Source organism: Procambarus clarkii, chromosome 86 (assembly GCF_040958095.1).
Source record: "Procambarus clarkii isolate CNS0578487 chromosome 86, FALCON_Pclarkii_2.0, whole genome shotgun sequence".
NCBI lineage: Eukaryota > Metazoa > Arthropoda > Malacostraca > Decapoda > Cambaridae > Procambarus > Procambarus clarkii.
In genome coordinates, this window is record NC_091235.1 from 2493639 (window position 1) to 2506829 (window position 13191).

Sequence of the window (13191 nt, forward strand, 5' to 3'; positions counted from 1 at the left end):
AGAGGACACAACACCAGGACCCACAAGAGGACACAACACCAGGAGGACCCACAAGAGGACACAACACCAGGACCCACAAGAGGACACAACATCAGGAGGACCCACAAGAGGACACAACACCAGGACCCACAAGAGGACACAACACCAGGACCCACAAGAGCACACAACACCAGGACCCACAAGAGGACACAACATCAGGACCCACAAGAGGACACAACACCAGGAGGACCCACAAGAGGACACAACACCAGGACCCACAAGAGGACACAACACCAGGAGGACCCACAAGAGGACACAACACCAGGACCCACAAGAGGACACAACACCAGGACCCACAAGAGGACACAACACCAGGACCCACAAGAGGACACAACACCAGGAGGACCCACAAGAGGACACAACACCAGGACCCACAAGAGGACACAACACCAGGACCCACAAGAGGACACAACACCAGGAGGACCCACAAGAGGACACAACACCAGGACCCACAAGAGGACACAACATCAGGACCCACAAGAGGACACAACACCAGGACCCACAAGAGGACACAACACCAGGACCCACAAGAGGACACAACACCAGGACCCACAAGAGGACACAACACCAGGACCCACAAGAGGACACAACAGGACCCACAAGAGCACACATCACCAGGAGGACCCACAAGAGCAACACAACACCAGGAGGACCCACAAGAGCACACAACACCAGGACCCACAAGAGCAACACAACACCAGGAGGACCCACAAGAGGACACAACAGGACCCACAAGAGCACACATCACCAGGAGGACCCACAAGAGCAACACAACACCAGGACCCACAAGAGGACACAACACCAGGACCCACAAGAGGACACAACACCAGGACCCACAAGAGCACACAACACCAGGAGGACCCACAAGAGGACACAACACCAGGACCCACAAGAGGACACAACACCAGGAGGACCCACAAGAGGACACAACACCAGGAGGACCCACAAGAGGACACAACACCAGGACCCACAAGAGCACACAACACCAGGAGGACCCACAAGAGCACACAACACCTGGAGGACCCACAAGAGCACACAACACCAGGAGGACCCACAAGAGGACACAACACCAGGAGGACCCACAAGAGGACACAACACCAGGACCCACAAGAGGACACAACACCAGGACCCACAAGAGGACACAACACCAGGACCCACAAGAGGACACAACACCCGGAGGACCCACAAGAGGACACAACACCAGGAGGACCCACAAGAGGACACAACACCAGGACCCACAAGAGGACACAACACCAGGAGGACCCACAAGAGGACACAACACCAGGAGGACCCACAAGAGGACACAACACCAGGAGGACCCACAAGAGGACACAACACCTGGAGGACCCACAAGAGGACACAACACCAGGAGGACCCACAAGAGGACACAACACCAGGAGGACCCACAAGAGCACACAACACCAGGAGGACCCACAAGAGGACACAACACCAGGAGGACCCACAAGAGGACACAACACCAGGAGGACCCACAAGAGGACACAACACCAGGAGGACCCACAAGAGGACACAACACCAGGAGGACCCACAAGAGGACACAACACCAGGAGGACCCACAAGAGGACACAACACCAGGAGGACCCACAAGAGGACACAACACCTGGAGGACCCACAAGAGGACACAACACCAGGAGGACCCACAAGAGGACACAACACCAGGAGGACCCACAAGAGGACACAACACCAGGAGGACCCACAAGAGGACACAACACCAGGAGGACCCACAAGAGGACACAACACCAGGAGGACCCACAAGAGGACACAACACCAGGAGGACCCACAAGAGGACACAACACCAGGAGGACCCACAAGAGGACACAACCACCCGGAGGACCCACAAGAGGACACAACACCAGGAGGACCCACAAGAGGACACAACACCAGGAGGACCCACAAGAGGACACAACACCAGGAGACCCACAAGAGGACACAACACCAGGAGGACCCACAAGAGGACACAACACCAGAGGACCCACAGAGGACACAACACCAGGAGGACCCACAAGAGGACACAACACCAGGAGGACCCACAAGAGGACACAACACCAGGACCCACAAGAGGACACAACACCAGGACCCACAAGAGGCACAACAACCAGGACCCACAAGAGGACACAACACCAGGAGGACCCACAAGAGGACACAACACCAGGAGGACCCACAAGAGGACACAACACCAGGAGGACCCACAAGAGGACACAACACCAGGACCCACAAGAGGACACAACACCAGGAGGACCCACAGAGGACACAACACCAGGGGCACCCACAAGAGGACAAACACCAGGAGGACCCACAAGAGGACACAACACCAGGACCCACAAGAGGACACAACACCCGGAGGACCCACAAGAGGACACAACACCAGGAGGACCCACAAGAGGACACAACACCAGGAGGACCCACAAGAGGACACAACACCAGGAGGACCCACAAGAGGACACAACACCAGGAGGACCCACAAGAGGACACAACACCAGGAGGACCCACAAGAGGACACAACACCAGGACCCACAAGAGGACACAACACCAGGACCCACAAGAGCACACAACACCAGGACCCACAAGAGGACACAACACCAGGAGGACCCACAAGAGGACACAACACCAGGACCCACAAGAGGACACAACACCAGGACCCACAAGAGCACACAACACCAGGACCCACAAGAGGACACAACACCAGGAGGACCCACAAGAGGACACAACACCAGGAGGACCCACAAGAGGACACAACACCAGGAGGACCCACAAGAGGACACAACACCCGGAGGACCCACAAGAGGACACAACACCAGGAGGACCCACAAGAGGACACAACACCAGGAGGACCCACAAGAGGACACAACACCAGGAGGACCCACAAGAGGACACAACACCAGGAGGACCCACAAGAGGACACAACACCAGGAGGACCCACAAGAGGACACAACACCAGGAGGACCCACAAGAGGACACAACACCAGGAGGACCCACAAGAGGACACAACACCAGGAGGACCCACAAGAGGACACAACACCAGGAGGACCCACAAGAGGACACAACACCAGGAGGACCCACAAGAGGACACAACACCAGGAGGACCCACAAGAGGACACAACACCAGGAGGACCCACAAGAGGACACAACACCAGGAGGACCCACAAGAGGACACAACACCAGGAGGACCCACAAGAGGACACAACACCAGGAGGACCCACAAGAGGACACAACACCAGGAGGACCCACAAGAGGACACAACACCAGGAGGACCCACAAGAGGACACAACACCAGGAGGACCCACAAGAGGACACAACACCAGGAGGACCCACAAGAGGACACAACACCAGGAGGACCCACAAGAGGACACAACACCAGGAGGACCCACAAGAGGACACAACACCAGGGACCCACAAGAGGACACAACACCAGGAGGACCCACAAGAGGACACAACACCAGGAGGACCCACAAGAGGACACAACACCAGGAGGACCCACAAGAGGACACAACACCAGGAGGACCCACAAGAGGACACAACACCAGGAGGACCCACAAGAGGACACAACACCAGGAGGACCCACAAGAGGACACAACACCAGGAGGACCCACAAGAGGACACAACACCAGGAGGACCCACAAGAGGACACAACACCAGGAGGACCCACAAGAGGACACAACACCAGGAGGACCCACAAGAGGACACAACACCAGGAGGACCCACAAGAGGACACAACACCAGGAGGACCCACAAGAGGACACAACACCAGGAGGACCCACAAGAGGACACAACACCAGGAGGACCCACAAGAGGACACAACACCAGGACCCACAAGAGGACACAACACCAGGAGGACCCACAAGAGGACACAACACCAGGACCCACAAGAGGACACAACACCAGGAGGACCCACAAGAGGACACAACACCAGGACCCACAAGAGGACACAACACCAGGACCCACAAGAGGACACAACACCAGGAGGACCCACAAGAGGACACAACACCAGGACCCACAAGAGGACACAACACCAGGAGGACCCACAAGAGGACACAACACCAGGAGGACCCACAAGAGGACACAACACCAGGAGGACCCACAAGAGCACACAACACCAGGAGGACCCACAAGAGGACACAACACCAGGAGGACCCACAAGAGGACACAACACCAGGAGGACCCACAAGAGGACACAACACCAGGAGGACCCACAAGAGGACACAACACCAGGAGGACCCACAAGAGGACACAACACCAGGAGGACCCACAAGAGGACACAACACCAGGAGGACCCACAAGAGCACACAACACCAGGAGGACCCACAAGAGGACACAACACCAGGACCCACAAGAGCACACAACACCAGGACCCACAAGAGGACACAACACCAAGAGGACCCACAAGAGCACACAACACCAGGACCCACAAGAGCACACAACACCAGGACCCACAAGAGGACACAACACCAAGAGGACCCACAAGAGCACACAACACCAGGACCCACAAGAGGACACAACACCAGGACCCACAAGAGGACACAACACCAGGACCCACAAGAGGACACAACACCAGGACCCACAAGAGGACACAACACCAGGACCCACAAGAGCACACAACACCAGGAGGACCCACAAGAGGACACAACACCAGGACCCACAAGAGCACACAACACCAGGAGGACCCACAAGAGGACACAACACCAGGAGGACCCACAAGAGGACACAACACCAGGAGGACCCACAAGAGGACACAACACCAGGAGGACCCACAAGAGGACACAACACCAGGAGGACCCACAAGAGGACACAACACCAGGAGGACCCACAAGAGGACACAACACCAGGAGGACCCACAAGAGGACACAACACCAGGAGGACCCACAAGAGGACACAACACCAGGAGGACCCACAAGAGGACACAACACCAGGAGGACCCACAAGAGGACACAACACCAGGAGGACCCACAAGAGGACACAACACCAGGAGGACCCACAAGAGGACACAACACCAGGAGGACCCACAAGAGGACACAACACCAGGAGGACCCACAAGAGGACACAACACCAGGAGGACCCACAAGAGGACACAACACCAGGAGGACCCACAAGAGCACACAACACCAGGAGGACCCACAAGAGGACACAACACCAGGAGGACCCACAAGAGGACACAACACCAGGAGGACCCACAAGAGGACACAACACCAGGAGGACCCACAAGAGGACACAACACCAGGAGGACCCACAAGAGGACACAACACCAGGAGGACCCACAAGAGGACACAACACCTGGAGGACCCACAAGAGGACACAACACCAGGACCCACAAGAGGACACAACACCAGGACCCACAAGAGGACACAACACCAGGACCCACAAGAGGACACGGACACAACACCAGGACCCACAAGAGGACACAACACCAGGACCCACAAGAGGACACAACACCAGGACCCACAAGAGGACACAACACCAGGACCCACAAGAGCACACAACACCAGGAGGACCCACAAGAGGACACAACACCAGGACCCACAAGAGCACACAACACCAGGAGGACCCACAAGAGGACACAACACCAGGAGGACCCACAAGAGGACACAACACCAGGAGGACCCACAAGAGGACACAACACCAGGAGGACCCACAAGAGGACACAACACCAGGAGGACCCACAAGAGGACACAACACCAGGAGGACCCACAAGAGGACACAACACCAGGAGGACCCACAAGAGGACACAACACCTGGAGGACCCACAAGAGGACACAACACCAGGAGGACCCACAAGAGGACACAACACCAGGAGGACCCACAAGAGGACACAACACCAGGAGGACCCACAAGAGGACACAACACCAGGAGGACCCACAAGAGGACACAACACCAGGAGGACCCACAAGAGGACACAACACCTGGAGGACCCACAAGAGGACACAACACCAGGAGGACCCACAAGAGGACACAACACCAGGAGGACCCACAAGAGGACACAACACCAGGACCCACAAGAGCACACAACACCAGGACCCACAAGAGCACACAACACCAGGACCCACAAGAGCACACAACACCAGGACCCACAAGAGCACACAACACCAGGAGGACCCACAAGAGGACACAACACCAGGAGGACCCACAAGAGCACACAACACCAGGAGGACCCACAAGAGGACACAACACCAGGAGGACCCACAAGAGCACACAACACCAGGAGGACCCACAAGAGGACACAACACCAGGAGGACCCACAAGAGCACACAACACCAGGACCCACAAGAGCACACAACACCAGGAGGACCCACAAGAGCACACAACACCAGGACCCACAAGAGGACACAACACCAGGACCCACAAGAGCACACAACACCAGGAGGACCCACAAGAGGACACAACACCAGGAGGACCCACAAGAGGACACAACACCAGGAGGACCCACAAGAGCACACAACACCAGGACCCACAAGAGCACACAACACCAGGAGGACCCACAAGAGCACACAACACCAGGACCCACAAGAGCACACAACACCAGGAGGACCCACAAGAGGACACAACACCAGGACCCACAAGAGGACACAACACCAGGAGGACCCACAAGAGGACACAACACCAGGAGGACCCACAAGAGGACACAACACCAGGACCCACAAGAGGACACAACACCAGGACCCACAAGAGGACACAACACCAGGACCCACAAGAGGACACAACACCAGGAGGACCCACAAGAGCACACAACACCAGGAGGACCCACAAGAGCACACAACACCAGGACCCACAAGAGCAGTAAAAGTATCATAAGTGTATTAAGTGAAGATCAGTGGGTGTGGAGAGGGGAGGAAACACTAAAGCCCCAAGCGAGGGTTCAGGTAAAACAAAGGTAATCGTGTGATTATGTGATGGAGATGAGGTCACTTAAGCCTTAAGTTCCCTCCCTAGATGGAACTACTTAATGAACTTAGTGGAGAGGTGGGAGGGAAGATGGTCCAGCAGCGGCCAGTGGGAGGGAAGATGGTCCAACAGAGGCCAGTGGGAGGGAAGATGGTCCAACAGAGGCCAGTGGGAGGGAAGATGGTCCAGCAGCGGCCAGTGGGAGGGAAGATGGTCCAACAGAGGCCAGTGGGAGGGAAGATGGTCCAACAGAGGCCAGTGGGAGGGAAGATGGTCCAACAGAGGCCAGTGGGAGGGAAGATGGTCCAACAGAGGCCAGTGGGAGGGAAGATGGTCCAGCAGCGGCCAGTGGGAGGGAAGATGGTCCAACAGAGGCCAGTGGGAGGGAAGATGGTCCAACAGAGGCCAGTGGGAGGGAAGATGGTCCAACAGAGGCCAGTGGGAGGGAAGATGGTCCAACAGAGGCCAGTGGGAGGGAAGATGGTCCAACAGAGGCCAGTGGGAGGGAAGATGGTCCAGCAGCTGCCAGTGGGAGGGAAGATGGTCCAACAGAGGCCAGTGGGAGGGAAGATGGTCCAACAGAGGCCAGTGGGAGGGAAGATGGTCCAACAGAGGCCAGTGGGAGGGAAGATGGTCCAACAGCGGCCAGTGGGAGGGAAGATGGTCCAGCAGAGGCCAGTGGGAGGGAAGATGGTCCAGCAGCTGCCAGTGGGAGGGAAGATGGTCCAGCAGCTGCCAGTGGGAGGGAAGATGGTCCAGCAGCTGCCAGTGGGAGGGAAGATGGTCCAACAGAGGCCAGTGGGAGGGAAGATGGTCCAACAGAGGCCAGTGGGAGGGAAGATGGTCCAACAGAGGCCAGTGGGAGGGAAGATGGTCCAACAGAGGCCAGTGGGAGGGAAGATGGTCCAACAGAGGCCAGTGGGAGGGAAGATGGTCCAACAGAGGCCAGTGGGAGGGAAGATGGTCCAACAGAGGCCAGTGGGAGGGAAGATGGTCCAACAGCGGCCAGTGGGAGGGAAGATGGTCCAGCAGAGGCCAGTGGGAGGGAAGATGGTCCAGCAGCTGCCAGTGGGAGGGAAGATGGTCCAGCAGCTGCCAGTGGGAGGGAAGATGGTCCAGCAGCTGCCAGTGGGAGGGAAGATGGTCCAACAGAGGCCAGTGGGAGGGAAGATGGTCCAACAGAGGCCAGTGGGAGGGAAGATGGTCCAACAGAGGCCAGTGGGAGGGAAGATGGTCCAACAGAGGCCAGTGGGAGGGAAGATGGTCCAACAGAGGCCAGTGGGAGGGAAGATGGTCCAACAGAGGCCAGTGGGAGGGAAGATGGTCCAACAGAGGCCAGTGGGAGGGAAGATGGTCCAGCAGCTGCCAGTGGGAGGGAAGATGGTCCAGCAGCTGCCAGTGGGAGGGAAGATGGTCCAGCAGCTGCCAGTGGGAGGGAAGATGGTCCAGCAGCTGCCAGTGGGAGGGAAGATGGTCCATCAGCGGCCAGTGGGAGGGAAGATGATCCAGCAGCTGCCAGTGGGAGGGAAGATGGTCCAGCAGAGGCCAGTGGGAGGGAAGATGGTCCAACAGCGGCCAGTGGGAGGGAAGATGGTCCAGCAGAGGCCAGTGGGAGGGAAGATGGTCCAGCAGCTGCCAGTGGGAGGGAAGATGGTCCAGCAGCTGCCAGTGGGAGGGAAGATGGTCCAGCAGCTGCCAGTGGGAGGGAAGATGGTCCAGCAGCTGCCAGTGGGAGGGAAGATGGTCCAGCAGCTGCCAGCGGGAGGGAAGATGGTCCAGCAGCTGCCAGCGGGAGGGAAGATGGTCCAACAGAGGCCAGTGGGAGGGAAGATGGTCCAACAGAGGCCAGTGGGAGGGAAGATGGTCCAACAGAGGCCAGTGGGAGGGAAGATGGTCCAACAGAGGCCAGTGGGAGGGAAGATGGTCCAACAGCGGCCAGTGGGAGGGAAGATGGTCCAGCAGAGGCCAGTGGGAGGGAAGATGGTCCAGCAGCTGCCAGTGGGAGGGAAGATGGTCCAACAGAGGCCAGTGGGAGGGAAGATGGTCCAGCAGCTGCCAGTGGGAGGGAAGATGGTCCAGCAGCTGCCAGTGGGAGGAAAGATGGTCCATCAGCGGCCAGTGGGAGGGAAGATGGTCCAGCAGCTGCCAGTGGGAGGGAAGATGGTCCATCAGCGGCCAGTGGGAGGGAAGATGGTCCAGCAGCTGCCAGTGGGAGGGAAGATGGTCCAGCAGAGGCCAGTGGGAGAGAAGATGGTCCAACAGCGGCCAGTGGGAGGGAAGATGGTCCAGCAGCTGCCAGTGGGAGGGAAGATGGTCCAGCAGCTGCCAGTGGGAGGGAAGATGGTCCAGCAGCTGCCAGTGGGAGGGAAGATGGTCCAGCAGCTGCCAGTGGGAGGGAAGATGGTCCAGCAGCTGCCAGTGGGAGGGAAGATGGTCCAGCAGCTGCCAGTGGGAGGGAAGATGGTCCAGCAGCAGCCAGTGGGAGGGAAGATGGTCCAGCAGCAGCCATTGGGAGGGAAGATGGTCCAGCAGCAGCCAGTGGGAGGGAAGATGGTCCAGCAGAGGCCAGTGGGAGGGAAGATGGTCCAGCAGCGGCCAGTGGGAGGGAAGATGGTCCAGCAGCGGCCAGTGGGAGGGAAGATGGTCCAGCAGCGGCCAGTGGGAGGGAAGATGGTCCAGCAGCAGCCAGTGGGAGGGAAGATGGTCCAGCAGAGGCCAGTGGGAGGGAAGATGGTCCAGCAGCAGCCAGTGGGAGGGAAGATGGTCCAGCAGAGGCCAGTGGGAGGGAAGATGGTCCAGCAGCGGCCAGTGCGAGGGAAGATGGTCCAGCAGCAGTCAGTGGGAGAGAAGATGGTCCAGCAGAGGCCAGGGGTCGCGGGCCAGCGACGTGAGAGGGGACCAAACGAGGTGACCGTCGCCTCTCTTGGAAAGTTAAGAGGCAGGAATGAAGGTATCAGATCACACATTATGTGACCTGAAGTGCCTGAGTTGTGTAGCCAAGGACGCGAGCCTACAAGAAGCACTGTAAGGCACTGCCAGGGGACTGTAAGGCACTGCCAGGGGACTGTAAGGCACTGCCAGGGGACTGTAAGGCACTGCCAGGGGACTGTAAGGCACTGCCAGGGGACTGTAAGACACTGCCAGGGGACTGTAAGGCACTGTCAGGGGACTGTAAGACACTGCCAGGGGACTGTAAGGCACTGTCAGGGGACTGTAAGGCACTGCCAGGGGACTGTAAGACACTGCCAGGGGACTGTAAGGCACTGTCAGGGGACTGTAAGGCACTGTCAGGGGACTGTAAGACACTGCCAGGGGACTGTAAGACACTGCCAGGGGACTGGAGTGCCCATCAACCACTGGGCACCATGTAGGGAAGCTCTTCCATAGGACACCTAACTTTTTTTTCCCTCACCCCATCTTTATAAACTCCTTCTCCCTCTCTATCTCCCCCCCTCCCCCTCTCAATCTCTCTCTCTCCTCGCCTCCTCCTCCTCCTCCAACTCTCCCTCTCTCTGCTTGTTCATCTCGTTATCATTAAACAGAATTCGCCCAAACACTAATTCTCGGACCAGTTAGTTGAAGTTCCAGACGCCTTATTGGCTTAGGAATACTGTGATGAACTTGAATGTGTTTACATTATATATATATATATATATATATATATATATATATATATATATATATATATATATATATATATATATATATATATATTATTAAATATGACCGAAAAAGTAAGATTAATAATTCTAACACGAATTTTCACAATCTTTCGTACATTTCTTTTCACTGTTGGTGGTAATTCAAAAATCAATTCTCCAAAATTCATTTTTATTTAGACTAGAAATAAAAATGAATTTTGGAGAATTGATTTTTGAATTACCACCAACAGTGAAAAGAAATGTACGAAAGATTGTGAAAATTCGTGTTAGAATTATTAATCTTACTTTTTCGGTCATATTTAATAATATATATCTACAGGAAAGACTGCTACCAAAATATACTAATACATATATATATATATATATATATATATATATATATATATATATATATATATATATATATATATAGAGAGAGAGAGAGAGAGAGAGAGAGAGAGAGGTCTGAAAACGTCAGACTACATATATATAATGTGGTCTTCCTTTTTGGTCTGACAGTGTCGTACATCGAAAGAAGGATTAAATTAGAGAGGAATTTCCTCAAGTACTTTCGTATTTAATAATACATCTTCAGAAAGAAGGATTTACAGTTGAGTGAGTGTGGATATACAGGCAGGAAACAGGTGAGGTACAGTGTCTTTAATGAGAGAAAGACATATTAATATGGTATTAGTGAGATAAATGTGTATCAATGATCCCACTCAAATTGTCCTTTAACTGAACGATGATAAATGGATCCAAGTTATACACACCGCTGCTGGTAAAGGATTCCCACATTCCCGTCCCAAATGTCTGTAAATAATACTCATTATTAAAAGACAATTTACATTCTTTTACACACAACGAGATTGACAATATCTGCAGAGGTAATACATGATTCATTACTTCATGAGCAAGGGTCGGCCGAGCGGACAGCACGCTGGACTTGTGATCCTGTGGTCCCGGGTTCGATCCCGGGCGCCGGCGAGAGACAATGGGCAGAGTTTCTTTCACCCAATGCCCCTGTTACCTAGCAGTAAAATAGGTACCTGGGTGTTAGTCAGCTGTCACGGGCTGCTTCCTGGGGATAGAGGCCTGGTCGAGGACCGGGCCGCGGGGACACTAAAGCCCCGAAATCATCTCATCTCTCAAGAAGGTATTACCTCCGTTATTAACAACTATTAGTAAGAAAGAGTCATCATAGTGATAATTGAGTCACAAAATACCTTGTAAACATTATAACAGTTCTATGTCCTTCAAACAGAGATTATACAAAGATTTGAAATGTAGAATTTTACAACATAAATACTCTGTAAGACATGACCAATTGTCTAATGCTTTGTTTGTTCATCTGTCAGAAAGTTCTCACCAAACTGATTGGCAGATGGCTTCTTCATTAACGAATTGTAAAAGTACTTTCAATAGGGACAATATTGAATCTGCCTTGATACAGATTACAAAAAGCATGTAATTTGAACATTAGCAGTGGTTTGTGTAATATAGATTCATTTTTGATTGAAAAATTAAAAGGCGATTTGAATGGGATCATTGATACACATTTATCTCACTAATATCTTATTACTATCCCATTATCACATTAAACACATTGTACCTCACCTCTTTCCTGCCTATATACCCCCACTCACTGCTCTGTAAATCCTTCCTTATGAAGATGTATTATTAAATACGAAATTACTTGAAGAAGTTCCTCTCTTAAATTAATAGTTCCTTCTTAGTCTGACATTGTCACATTGTTTATCAAGAGTTAATTTCTTGGTGATTTACACACATACACTTGAAACTCTTCTAGAGTCAGAGAGAGAGGTTGGGGTTGATAACACGCCAGACCTGTCCCCTGAAGCCCATATCAAGAGGATAACATCAGCGGCATATGCCAGGTTGGTCAACATAAGAACGGCATTTAGAAACTTGTGTTAGGAATCATTCAGAACTTTGCATACCACATATGTCAGACCAATACTGGAGTATGCAGCCCCAGCATGGAGTCCATATCTAGTCAAGCATAAGACTAAACTGGAAAAAGTTAAAAGGTTTGCCACCAGACAAGTACCCGAACTGAGAGGTATGAGCTACGAGGAGAGACTACGGGAATTAAACCTCACGTCGCTGGAAAACACAAGATTTAGGAGGGACATGATCACTACATAGAAGATTCTCAAAGGAATTGATAGAGTAGATAAAGACAAAATATTTAATTAACACAAGGGGCACACGCACTAGAAGGACAGAGGTGGAAACTGAGTGCCCAAATGAGCCACAGAGATATTAGAAAGAACATTTTTTTTAGTGTCAGAGTGGTTGACAAATGGAATGCATTAGGAAGTGATGTGGTGGAGGCTGACTCCATACACAGTTTCAAGTGTAGATATGGTAGAGCCCAGTAAGCTCAGGAATCTGTACACCTGTTGATTGACGGTTGAGAGGCGGGACCAAAGAGCCAGAGCTCAACCCCCGCAAGCACAACTATGTAAGTACACACACACACAAAGAGAGAGAGAGAGAGAGCACCCCCTGGGCCGCCCCAACACCCCCAGGGGCCGCCCCAACACCCCCAGGGCCGCCCCAACACCCCCAGGGGCCGCCCCAACACCCCCAGGGC